Source organism: Periplaneta americana, unplaced genomic scaffold (assembly GCF_040183065.1).
Source record: "Periplaneta americana isolate PAMFEO1 unplaced genomic scaffold, P.americana_PAMFEO1_priV1 scaffold_24, whole genome shotgun sequence".
NCBI lineage: Eukaryota > Metazoa > Arthropoda > Insecta > Blattodea > Blattidae > Periplaneta > Periplaneta americana.
Window position 1 is genome coordinate 1,069,342 of NW_027185505.1, and position 14,301 is coordinate 1,083,642.

At 43.6% G+C, this 14,301-nt stretch overlaps 1 non-coding gene across 1 annotated transcript; it reads right to left on the reverse strand.

Moving 5' to 3' along the window:
* Window positions 1–1,841: 1,841 nt before the first annotated feature.
* On the reverse strand, window positions 1,842–1,960 carry LOC138693863 (5S ribosomal RNA). Its single transcript, XR_011330549.1, has one exon. It is a non-coding gene; the product is annotated as a 5S ribosomal RNA (ribosomal RNA).
* Window positions 1,961–14,301: the final 12,341 nt, after the last annotated feature.

Below are 14,301 nucleotides of genomic sequence, written 5' to 3' on the forward strand. Positions count from 1 at the left end.
TTTCATCCATAACCTCGCCAACATTAGGGAACCCAGCAGGAGGAGCATAAAAATCCTTTGCCCGAGTAAGCACATTCGGTGATCAATAACCCGCCTCGAGTTTTTTCAATCTTGTAACAACATCAACTACCATGTGTGAACTTTTGCACACTGTAATCTTATAAATTCCGTTCTTATCTGCTAACGCAGGGAACTGAGAGCTACTATGCAACCAATGCAGTTCTCGCTTTGTGGTTAGGGCACCACTTTTCCCTTTCAGATGTTGCATGTGATGTCCCATATCTTGTAGGAGAGATTACAGCGAAATGGGATTCGGAACGACTTCAGAATACTGCGTAAGTAATGCCGACATTGCATTATTAAGTGATTGGTTTTCGGTGCAAAGTTTTTCTTCTTTAAGTGCGAGTATTTATTAAATACGTTCCTCGTATATAAGAACTAACGCGGTATTCTGAAGTATAGCGCGGGATTCATTCGAAACCTTTCATTAATATTCGTACAATGATACGAACGTGGCCGGAAAATTCTACGTTAGGCCTAAATGCAAAATCTTCGTCTGAGTCGCTAGAACTACTCAATAACATCACAACTGCTTCAGTGTAATTCTTAATGGTACCCTGTTACTATAAAATTGATTTTATACATATGTGTTTATTTTTTTCATTCACAATTAGAAGCTATTTCAACAGGGCTACTGTAGAAAATGTGCTAACTTCACTAGTAAAGTTTAGTTTACACGTTTGTAAAATTACTCCTTCGTTGTGAAACAAACATATCACTTGTAAAGAGCGCAAAATTTCATTCGTAAAGATTTGATTTCCTTTGTACAGTCCACCTTTACAAACAAAGATTGTGAAACAGAAGTTTACAAACAGAGTTCACAATTTCCAAAGATTGTAAACTTTGTGAAACACCCCACTGGTGAATCAGCACGCCGAGCTCGATCGAAATACAACCAGTTACTATTATTTCCCTATCGTTTTTTGACATTTGATTCCGCGTCCTACCTCTTTCATTCGTTACTAACCAACAACGCCAATAGCAGAAGGTAACGCAAAAACAGTCACCGGTTCCCCGATGCATGGCTTTCTCTCTCAATGTCAACTGAGAGTTAAAAATATTCATTATAATATGCACTTTCCACTCACTCCTCAGAATGTCTTCTTTATTTTTATTTATTTATTTTTTAAGATATGTGAGCTACGTACTGTATGTCTGATGTTTTGCCATCGTACATTCAAATATTTATATTCACTGTACAGTACAGCGAACTGTTTATACTTACTGTACATGCTATAACTACTTCTCCCAACTCCGCTATTGCTATATTTCCTAAACTAAACGCTGATATTGAAATAACGCCTGGTCTGATAATGCAGTCTGTTTAAATTTCTACCGACCAAGTTCTGCCCTTCATCATGGGAAAACAACGAGCTTCTTTAAAGGATACAACTACTAGGACAGAGATATTTTCATTATGGAATTTGTACTACCCACTGAAATGTAGTAACTAATGGGATTTTAATTAGCCATATATGTACAGTATATTACATTCTTTACCTAAAATGTCTCTAACTTCTAGGGAGAGCGCGAGGTACGTTCACAATCCCCTGAATACATATTCCCTTCTTCGAGAAAACGCAGAGAAGTGAACCGTCTCATATGAATATGCTACCAGTCATAAGTTTCAATACGGAGCTGCAAGTACTTAAGAATTATCAATTACTCTACAATTATGCAGCGGCGTCATCATCCAAGCTATAGCTGGAATAGGGAAGGGAACATAATATCCCATAAGTCTTATTAGAACACGCTGGAAATAGTGACGTAAAAAAAAAAATCGCCAACGGCACGTGGTGTTCCCAAGCGGTCACCCATCCAAGTACTGACCACGCCCAATGTTGCTTGACTTCGGTGATCGGACGAGAACCGGTATTTTCAACATGGTATGGCCGTTGCCGATGAAACTGCGTAATCTGTAGGCACTTGAGGACGATGGGATTGGGGTGCACTCGATAAAACCTGCACTCGCTCACACACACACGTAAACTGCCTGCTTAGACTCTGTACCTAAATTACCAAGCTCGTTGGATGTCATTGGGATAGATGATAAATCTATCTATCAACGGCAGTTTGGTTACGTTTCAACGTCACACACTGCTGGATTGACACGGGATTAATAAAACAGCTAGTCGGCATTCTAAGTTAAGCCACAGGTGGATTGTTGTTCAACAGCGGAGCCTCCTTTCAACCACATGGTTGTGGAACTGTAGTCGGATTTTCGACATCATTTTCATGCCATACTACGGAACTTCACACAAACTTCAATTCACTTCTTGCACCGGCGGCTACTACGAATGGACTGAAGCTCGCTACTGACTAGGGGGGGGGGGACATTTGTCTCTTGATGGATTACGTGACAGATATATAAAGTATCAGTCGTATGTTATGAACCCGAGTTTCAATAAAGATAGATTACCCGTATGTCCACAGATTCTCAGTAGTGGCCTGCGGAAGGATTATGCCCGCGGTCGACAAGTTACCTTCTAAGTTGTTTTCCCTCAACAATTAATGCTGCCAAGTGAGTAGGAATGACACCGCGCTCTCATATAAGTCGTACGAAACTATTAAGGAAACGAATTTGCCTCGTGGATCCAAGTCTCCCATGGACTGCCTATAATGTATTATCTATCCTAGAAGTGTTATCGGGGTGATTATTTAAATTTTCACTCGGTGGGAACCGCTGTTGTTCTTCATTCATCTACTCTGTTATGAATAACTTGTGGCCCTTAAAAGGGCCGGTTGCTGATTCCCTAGCAAGCACTCCCGCTTACTTGGAACTAGTGTATTTTGTGACGGCCTTGGTCCCTTCACTGACGGCGTGCTTGGCCAGCTCACCGGGTAGCAGGAGACGGACGGCTGTCTGGATCTCCCGACTGGTGATGGTCGACCGCTTGTTGTAATGCGCGAGCCGCGAAGCTTCCGCGGCGATGCGCTCGAAGATGTCGTTAACGAAGCTGTTCATGATGCTCATAGCCTTTGAACTGATTCCCGTGTCTGGGTGAACTTGTTTCAGAACCTTGTAGATGTAAATGGCGTAGCTCTCCTTCCTCTTGCGCTTCTTCTTCTTATCGCCCTTCGAAATATTCTTCTGGGCCTTGCCGGCCTTCTTGGCAGCCTTTCCGGAAGCTTTGGGGGGCATGGTGCTCGTCTGATGATGAGCCCGGAGGGAGAAAAATATTTAAGTCGCAGGGACAATGCCGTACTGCCTTCCCAGTGCGAGCCAATAGAAACAGCGCAAACGTTTGTGACTTTACGATTGGTCCGCTGTCGATTATTGACGTTGGCGTAAAAGTGAAGGTTACCGTGACGCTTGCAGGTTTACCTGCGCGACCGAAATATGATTCCCGATTCTCAGGCGGGCTTCAGACCGGGAGTCCAGCCGACTGATCAGCTGATACGGGTACTTACCCCCATTGAGGAGGCCTACTCTAAACGACATTACTCAATCATGGTAGCGCTTGACGCCAGACGAGCCTTTGACACAGTATGGCTGGACGCCTTGCGATATAAACTAACAAACATGGAATTTCCGCACGAAATAACACGCTGGATCTCCAGCTTCCTGAAAAACCGATCTGGCCAGGTGCGTCTTGGCAGACAAGATCTGTCCCGCACCTTCCAAATCGAAGCAGGAGTTCCCCAGGGCAGCGTGATTTCCCCCCTGCTCTATAACATATATGTATCTGACATCCCCCAACCCAACAACAATCAAGTGGGCCTGGCACAGTTTGCTGACGATGTGGCATTCTGGGTCACCCATCCCCGCTTACGATCCGCCAGGGTACTAATAGACAACGCCCTGAGACAGTACACTGAGTGGGCCAACACCTGGAGAATTACCATCAACACCGAAAAAACCCAAACCTGTGTCTTCCGCCCTTCTTTAAAATCACGAATCACAAACAGACAACACATTACCATCGGACAAGCATTAATACCACTCCAACACAAAGTAACATATCTAGGCATTCCACTCACATCAAAACTCTCTTGGACCACAATAGCGCAAACAATATGGGACAAATACAACAAAGCCACTAAAGCAGTAAGCTACCTAAGCGGCATTAGACGACAAGGCTGCCACGCCAACACATTACTACACCTATATAAAGCACTGGTTCGATCCCAGTGCACCTACTCCTCCTATTTTCTACTGCAATCTTCACCCTCAACACAAAAGAAATTTGAGTCCCGTGAAAGGAAATTATTGCGCCAGATATTTCGACTACCCAAACATACCAGAAACGACACAGTATACATCCACACTAAAACGAAACCACTCTCCACACACCTAATCCGAACAGTCACTAAATACACACACTTCGCACTACGTCGCTCATACACACAACATATGTTTAACAATCCTCCACACACCAATAAGAACACAACCATTGAAAAACTCCTACAAGCCTATCAGGATCACTTCAATCCACAAAATAACTATTAAACTCTCCCCCCCCCTCTCTCCCTCTCTACAACACCCCTCGTCTCCCGGAATCGGCAAATTCGCGGCCTGTTTCCCATAAATACTCCACAAGAATGCCATCGTTGAGGAATGCACATATATGTCATGGACCAGAACCCGACACATACAATTAATAATCCACCTTCATCTACAACGAGAGGAAATCGAAATCAAACACCCCACCCACAACATAACGTACCAGCGAACATCACTCCGACTGCTGGATAGCTGAAGTCAAAATGCCAACGCCCAAACACAAGGATAACAACAATATAAACAAATTGTGACTGCCCTCACCACTGCTTAGTGATGCATGATAGCTACCGTTGAATAACTAAACAATAAATAAATACATTCAAAATTCACGCAAGCCCAGTAAATAATTTACATCACAAATAGTTCATGGTTACTCCTCAAATAACAACAAATCAGAACTTAAAATCTGCTTCTTAAATCTTCTTTCTTACTTTCTACCCACCTGTCTTCTTTCCACGTCTCAACCTCAATCTCATAAAAGCCCTAAATATCCAACATTCTAATAACACTGCACTCACAAGCACTCACGGTCGAAGAGGGCATTGTAATGTAAGACCCTAAAACGACCGCTGGCTCTGCCAGCAATCAACTCTGACACCGGGCGAGGCGTCGTTCTTGTAGTTAAACAGCTGCAAGTAGGAGTAGCATCATGTCGGGTCGTGGAAAGGGAGGCAAGGTGAAGGGAAAGTCAAAGTCTCGATCCAGCCGTGCTGGGTTGCAGTTCCCGGTAGGCCGTATCCACCGTCTTTTGCGTAAGGGCAATTACGCAGAGCGAGTTGGTGCCGGTGCGCCAGTCTACCTGGCCGCGGTGATGGAGTACCTGGCGGCCGAAGTTCTCGAGTTGGCTGGCAACGCAGCTCGTGACAACAAGAAGACTAGGATCATTCCTCGTCACTTACAGCTCGCCATTCGCAACGACGAGGAGCTGAACAAACTCCTGTCCGGCGTCACCATCGCCCAGGGTGGTGTGTTGCCCAACATCCAGGCGGTTCTCCTCCCGAAGAAAACCGAGAAGAAGGCTTAAGCCCCTTCTCCGTAAAACGGCCCTTTTAAGGGCCCCACTAACCTCACAAAAGTCAGAAATAGCCAGTATTGTTAATCCTCTCTCACGGCTTCGTAATGTAATTTCATTACGCGTGTCAACTTTCTCTCTCTCTCTATACCGGTGGGCTGATTTAATATCATCATTCTGTAATTTTGTGCTCTGAACGATGTCGTTGTCCCAGGTTCGCACTGAAGTACTTGAAACCGTTGTACATTTACTAGGCTATTGTGTGATAACACATTATACTGATGCATATAGAAAGGTTTCATTATTATTATATAATTTAACACAATACGAATTAAATTAGATGATGATGCCAAAGTACATAGTTGGCTTCGAAATTTATGTAATATATTTCTATCATATTAGAGTAATGGAGATTATCGTGAAAATAATCACAAGTCCCCTTCTTTGGTGCCCATCGTGGTTTTAGACATATACGTTTGAATATACTAGTTTACTTTACTACATACTACGAATGAAACTAATTTTGAATAAGAAATCGATAACTGGTGAACAACTTACGGCGTTATAATAGAGTTCCTAATGCGTTTGTTTGTTGGTGCACATATTGGCCGCACGCGCAGGAACCCCAATACTGAGATGATGACATGACCTTCTCGTAGGAATCGAAGGCTTTGACAATTTGCGTTCGAATTTCCCCTCTCTCTGTCGTTTCGTTCGAACCGAAATGACGCAAGCTATACGTGGAAGTTGTCTGACAGGACGAAGTCCTGTGTTCTGACATGCGATGTGTACCTCTTCTCCCCAGTGTTTACCACACTGGATTCCTATGACCTAAAAGTTGGCATTGCAAAAACGTGGTGATGTGATGTTCAGTATGTGTCAATCCCCTCGGTTCCTTGTTACGGTCTGGTGAGCATTGCCTACCTGCGTTGTCATATTACCCACCAATTCTTCGGACAGTGATTATTGACTTACAGAAGTTTACAGTAACAGGTAACATAATCCGAGGAGCAAGGCTTCACAGAGGAATCCGGTCTTTCCACTTGATATACCAAGCGTTGGGGTCAGACCCATTTGAAAAACGGAGAGGCATTTCTTACAACGTCTTTTGCTGATACTGAAGTGCCCCTACGAAATAAGTTCTGTTTTCCGCACTGGCCTGTTGAGCTAGTGGTCACACAGTAAAGGTGAATTAAATTAATCTCGACAACTACTGCCCTTTTTAGACGGATTTTATGGCCCTGAAAAGGGCCGTTTTGCCGACGGATTCGGCAGCAGACGTGTGTAGGCAGTCTAACCGCCGAACCCGTAGAGAGTCCTCCCCTGCCTCTTCAAGGCGTATACCACGTCCATGGCCGTGACTGTCTTCCGCTTCGCGTGCTCGGTGTATGTTACAGCGTCACGGATTACGTTCTCCAGAAAGACCTTGAGAACACCTCTCGTCTCCTCGTAGATGAGGCCGGAGATACGCTTTACGCCTCCACGTCGGGCGAGACGACGAATGGCCGGCTTCGTGATGCCCTGAATATTATCTCGGAGAACCTTCCTGTGGCGCTTCGCTCCACCTTTGCCAAGACCCTTGCCTCCCTTGCCGCGTCCAGTCATGTTGCTCGTGTGACGAAGGTTAAAAGTGATCTCGACGGCTCAAGCTCAAAGTTGTTTGCCCAAAGGGCAACCTGTTTTAGGGTCTTACATATGCCCTCTTCAGGTTACGATGTTTTGTCTGTAGCGACAGTTGAGGCGTGGTCCCGGCTAGGCTTCGCTCGTTGGACTCTCTACGGGTCAGCGTCTTCTCCGCTCACACCAGGCTGCTGCGTTGGCCTTGGATGCTGTTATCTTGCAGATTTATGTGGCTGGATGAAGCTGTTGTCTGTGTTGGTTGTGGTTTACTTTTGTCGCGCGGCCCTATGAAGGGCCGCTGTTGGTTGCTTGTCTGTGGTTGGTCGTGTCACGTTTCAGTGGTGCTAGTGATAGTTGTAGTTTGTTACCCACAAAGTGGTGAGCAACTTGTCTGCGTAAGAGCCGTCTTGCTGTCTGGTTAGCTGTTGCTAAAGTCGTTCGTCTTGTCTTGGGTTGGGCGTCTGTCGTGAGGAGTGAAATTGTGAACATCACAATTTCATCTCGCAGTCTGTTGATCTGTTGGTCGATGTAGCTTTCTATTTTCTGCATTGCAGAATTTAGAGCTGCTGCTACGATTTGTTCGGTGTTAGTCTGTGTCGGTTCCGTTGTTGGTTCTGTCGTGTCGGTCGTTGTCGGGTTTACCGCACTGGCGTACGATATTCCAGGTCTTGGTTCGGGAAGTTGGATTGGACTGGATTGTGAGGGTTTAGGAATTGGTGGAGGGATCTGTTGGGGTGTTTGAACCGGGATGTGGGTTGGAGTTTGTTGGGTTGGGTTATGTCGGGGGTAGTTTGGACAGCGTGCTTGGCCCGTATAGTGGGTATCGCTCTTGCAGCTGGCGCAGAACTTGACTTGGTTGTCTGGTGGGTGTTTGCAGTGGACGGGATTTTTTCCGCAAGTGAAACACGTCTTGTCGTTTCGGCAGTCGGTTTTGTCATGTCCATACTGGGCGCAGTTCTGACACGGTCTGTGGAATACTGTCTCGTGGGCTGGCTCGACTTTGTAATTACGTCCGGCTATGTTGATTCCACATAGAAGTTGGTCGGCTGTGGTCACGTCTTGTACTATAAGTCGAACCATCTGCGTCGGCTGGTTAGTCTGGGCGGAGGTTATTCTAGAGATGCGCTTGATTCCAGGGAACTTTTCCCGTAGAATCTGCAACAATTCGTCCTCCGGGATCTGGGTGCCGACATTCTTCATGACGACACTGATCTCTCGGTTTCGTGGAAGTCTTTGTCCTTGGTGAGATGGTGTATGGACGATGAAAAGTTGTGCGGACGGTCCAAAAGTTCTGGCCGGTATGGCTTTAACAAATCGTTCCGCCTCGTCAATCGTCGGGAAGGTAAGTGTCGTCGTTCCTGTAGAGTAGGCCCAGTATTGTCTCGGAGTTTCCATGTTTAAGTTGTTCTGTCTTATAAGCTTCTGGATGAACAGTGGGTTATTGTTGTCAGTCGTGTGTCTAGTGATTTTCACAGTCGTTCTGCTCTTGAGTCGTTCACTTGCGGCTGTGGTGTCTCGGTCTGGTGGTGGTGTGGGTGCAAGGGAATTCTGGGGAGCAGGTTGTGGACTGGGCGTGACCTTCTCGGCTGCCGTGGTCGAAACGGCGCTCGCGGTTGGTCGAGTCTTCTTCTTGCGCCGTGACTTGGCGTTCTGCCAGTCTTGGTCTACCTCTCCTTCGGATTCATTTGAACCTTCAGAAGAGGCAGATTCACTCGTGGTGTAAAAGTACGAGTCCTGAATGTGTTGCAGTGGAGGGGTTTCGGGTCTGGTGGGTTCAGAGGAAGGACCTTCTGAGGGCCGGTCGGGTTTCACGGATCGGGATGGTGCAGGAGGATCAGTCGGTAGCGTCCAAGGTCCTTGTAGAGTTGCGGTCGGTGGCGCAATGTAGCGGGCTTTCTTCCCGAATTGCTTTGGGTCGGGTCTCGTAGCTTTCTGTAGTTTGAGTCGTGTCGAGAATGTGAACACTCTCGTTCTTGGTCCAAGTGTCAATGTGTCGGCTCGATGAGGAGGTTGGAGCGTCGCTAGTAAGTCTGGGTCAGCGTCTTCGACCATTACTGATCGGTTCGCTCTTTCAGACGGCCAGTTTTTTAGTTCGGTCCACGGGTCTAGTGTTGTCAATTTAGTCTGTAGCGTAGTGGTCTCATGGGAGTCAGTTGTAGGTTGGTCGAGTGTAGTCCCAGTCGTGGTAGTGTGAGTCTTCTTTTTCTTCTTTCCCTTCTTCGTAGTTGTCGGAACGATGAAAAGTTGCCCGCCGTGATCGTCCGTGACGACTGCTGCGTCAGGTGGTTGTCGCGGCGGTCCGCGCCCGCCGCTGCTGGTGCTCATCTCAAGGCCAAACTGCGATGCTGTGACGCGAAGTTCTCGGAGATGCAGTGGAGCCTCTGTTGTACGTCTCTGTACCTCGTCCGTCGGCAGAATGATGTGATGATGATGATCTCGACGGCGGGTCATTTTTTGGTTTATATACTAAAACCCGCGGACCAATCACATTACGGAAGGGGCGTGGCTTCTCAACGGGCGAAGACATAAATACCCCTCTTGGGGGCAGCGGGGGCGACTGTATTGCGTCAACTTGGGTTGCGAGGACTAAGGAGTAAGCGATGGCACGTACGAAGCAAACTGCGCGTAAGTCCACGGGAGGCAAGGCTCCACGAAAGCAGCTGGCAACGAAGGCCGCTAGGAAGAGCGCACCGGCTACTGGAGGCGTGAAGAAACCCCATCGATACCGCCCTGGTACAGTTGCTCTTCGCGAGATCCGTCGTTACCAGAAGAGCACCGAGCTCCTCATCCGCAAGCTGCCTTTCCAGCGCTTGGTGCGTGAAATCGCTCAGGATTTCAAAACCGACCTCCGTTTCCAGAGCTCAGCCGTAATGGCCTTGCAGGAGGCAAGCGAGGCATACCTCGTCGGTCTCTTCGAGGATACCAACCTTTGCGCCATCCACGCCAAGCGCGTGACCATTATGCCCAAGGATATTCAGCTGGCTAGGCGCATCCGCGGCGAGAGGGCTTGAATTAACAAAGGTACTCCTGCCCGCAAAAAGGCCCTTTTCAGGGCCACTAGTTATTTCTCGGAAGAGCCGGTTGTACCGTACTCCAGGTCTCGTTCCTACTACCCTCAGTTCAAGGTCACCTCAATAATATAAATGGTTTCTCCCTTTCCATTCCTCACCGTATCAGCATTTTCCCACAGCCTGTTTGACAAATATCGCAATGTATCCTATAGGTTAATAAACAATTTTTTAATAGAACGATGGATAACAAAGTTTCTTAGGAAAATTAAAAAAAAATTTCACAGTTCTATAATATTGCACATTATATATATTTACCAAATTAAGGGTTAACGCCGCCGGGACGAGTGATCCTCCGTCCGACCGATCACAAGCGCCAAGGCTCAAAGTGGTCCAGAAAGCAAATCTAGCTGGACTAAAAATGTGACATATTTCCATGAAACTTCGCACTATAGTCACTACTGTATAAGAGGAGAAACTACCCCTTTATAGACGATGCGTTTTGACAAAAATTAGTGACTTGTCTCATATATAATATATTGTTTTAATGAAACTTTACACAGTACTTACATGTAGCTCGTTTATACTATATTGGATACAAAATGTGATTATGATTGTATAAGAGTAGCTACTTGTCTCCTATCTAACATTTTTTACTTTCACGAAACTATAACTGTGACTCATTATTTTCGATAGTACAGACGTGGTCTGCTTAGGAAAGGACAAGCGGAAGACTGTGACCTTTGTGACCTCGGGTGGGTATTACGATAACATTTATAACCGTCACCCTGATAAGCATCCGAGCAGCTTATTTCAAAAAGGAGTTTGAATACAAACAATTCCTTCAATCTACTACGATTATTACAATAACTGATTTCATTAATCTCCTCTCTTCTTTAGCAAAATATAAATTACCTTCAATTGGTCGATTCAGCAAACTTGTTCATAAAACTTATCGCTATTGCGTCACGTTTCGCAATTTTTCTAAAGTAAAAACAAAAACACGAACAAACGCCTACTCCTTTAACCTCATCGCTCTCTTATCTCTAGAATCCCGGGGGGTTGAGAACCTGAATTCTCTGTGGTGTGAAACAAAGCAACCCGCAGGAGCAATGACACGTTCAATTGTCCTAATAATAGAAAAAAAATTACACGTCATTTAGTGTATTCAGAACATTTTTACAGGACCGTGTAGGATATTCACTCTCCTGTCGAATAGTTTCGGCGGCTGGTAGGCGATACGCATTAATTAAAATAATACTTGCGTACCTTGTTCAGGACAGTGACTGTGCTACTTTCTTTCTTTCTTTCTTTCTTTCTTTCTTTCTTTCTTTCTTTCTTTCTTTCTTTCCTTTATTTGTAGCTTATTGATGACACCAGATGCCATAACGGAAATGCCGTGATGGTATGTTTGTTTAATATTCAAAATCAAGTGACAGACGCTATTTGACTTTGCGGTGGAGGGGATAGGGACCTGATCTCGGATGTTCCGAGAGATGCCGGCGCACAGTTGTCCAGAACGCAAAACTATGTAAGAAAATCAACTTCATCATAACCGAAGTTTAAGTAATATCTAGGCTTAAACAAAAGCTAGGCATTGTGCACAACAGCATACAAAACATCAATATCAGTAAGAGGTGGGACAAAACATGAGTTTTTTTTTTAAAGTCACGCTCTTCAGTTGATTTTTGTTCGTGGGGTCAGTGGCTGTTTTATACTGTTAAACCTTCCCTTATGGAGGTCATAGGACAAGATGTGTACTTTCATTTAATACGCGAAAAGCAATCTATAATACGTTAGCATTCATTTAATTGGCACGTTTACTGAGATTTGTGCAACTAGTTTTTTTTTTTTTTTTTTTTTTTTTACGACATATTTAACAGGCTGTGCATTACAAGTAAACCTGAGTTAACTTTCAATTCTTCTACCCACACATTAATCAAATATTAAACTCTATACGGCTTAAAATTTAGCTGCTACATCCTGCAAACTTAGATGTTATATTCATCTCTTGGTGGCGCTTTACGAATTCGACAGCAGCCACTTTTCAGAGTCTGGATGAAGGAGCTTAATTTCTCCAAGAAAAATTCAACACTTCTTGAACATATAATGAACAACTAAATTATGGAGTATATCCATGAATCTAGCATTTTGTTACCAACTGCGAAAAATATGGCAGGCTAGTCATCTTTTAGGAGCATAATTTCTATTAAAACATTAAAAATTATCAGAAAAACTAATTTTTCCCTAATTCCCTAATTACACGAGCATAATTCGTTTTTGCATAGATGCGTATAAAATTTCATGGAAATATGTTACATAGGGGAGAAATTATTAACTCTGTATAAATGTAGCCTCTAAACACAAGAAGTAGATTCCCATATAAAAACCATTATCTGAATTTATGCTACCTGTAACTATACTGTGTGAAATATAATGTAAATATTTCAGTTAAGATAGAAATTATTAATTTAGTCTATAAAGCACTTCCGATACAACTCTTCACACAATAATAATAATAATAATAATAATAATAATAATAATAATAATAATAATAATAATAATAATAAATAATTCTGAGCTTCAGTGCAAGAACTCTTTAACCCTCACACAGCTTGTTCTGAGAAAAATCAGTATTAAAGAAATTTATACACATTAAACAAATTGTAATGCTATATGTTGTCATGTCTCTTCTATCCCTCACGTGGAAACTTAGGCTTACACAGCAGCAAGAATAAGATAACAACGTTATTATCATCTGTCCTTTTATGGCTATACAGTTTTTGCAGTGAACTACAGAATTATTAACTATTATTATTACAGACCTGTTATTTTTTTCACTTTTTTCACACACACACACACACACACACACACACACACACACACACACACACACACATCTATTATACTAAACATAAACCCACAAGAGAAAACAATACTTGTATTAACTGTAAACATTTTTCTTCCTTTCTTTATTTTTAGCAGAATCCTCCATTTCACCCTTTATCTCACTAGATGCGCTTCCCGCAGACATTCTTCATTATATGTTTCACACACCACTTCGTAACACTTGCAGCGGTTGACTTTTGTTTTCTTGTCTTTTTCTCTAGGGTATATTGTACATAGTGCTCGGTATCGGTGCTCGTTCACGTGATATTTTACCTTTGTTTTTCTTGCTAACTCCTGCCAATTTTTCTGATATTTCCCGTAGTTGATTGGTCAAGTACTGCGGATTGATTCCCGGTTATAACAAACACACCTACACTACATTCCAATGATTTCTGACTCGTTACTGCACATTTTAGAAACACTGTACGAAAGCACACACAGTCTCTCGTAAATCAACAGGTTACAACAGAGACTTACACTTGCAAACGCGTGGGGATTTCAGAAAATTTCTTACTATTTCAGTACCTTTAACTGTACAACAGATTTTGTTTTCTCGAAAAAGAAAGGTCAACGTTACTATTGACAAAAGACAGAAACGTACGATTACAATACCTTTATTTTAAACAATCTTAGAGGTGGTCTGGGAATTCCTAAACTCACCACGCGACTACTTAACCCTAGACAGGTAATCATCACTGTACTCATGTTAAAGGTAAGCATTCGTAATTTTTACTACTCACATTTTAATTAACTGAAATCAACTCAATATCACACATTTAACAACTTTTACACATTTCGTAGCCATTAGTGTTCATTTAATTTTAAGTTTGTCATAAAGTCTTTACGTTCATGTTATTGTCCTATTTACAATTAGTGCAAACAACAGCGCGATGTTCTCTGCAGAACCCCTTTTTGCAAAGTCCACAAAATGTTGTCATCATTCTCCTCTTCTTTGCAGGACATTTATAGCAAACAGTACGTTCACCATCTGGCTGCATTACCTGGCATTGTTGTTGCACAGCAATGTTCAGATGTTCTTCAATTGTTGCCCGCAGAGATCGGTGTAAAGTAGGACGTGCAAAGCGGTGCTGCATCCACGGTTTTGTCAGCTCTTCACACAATTGGAAAATGAATTGTTTTCTTGATATTGTTTTCTGAGTTCTTCTAACTATAAATTATCCATGAATTTATACTTGCAATATTTAGCA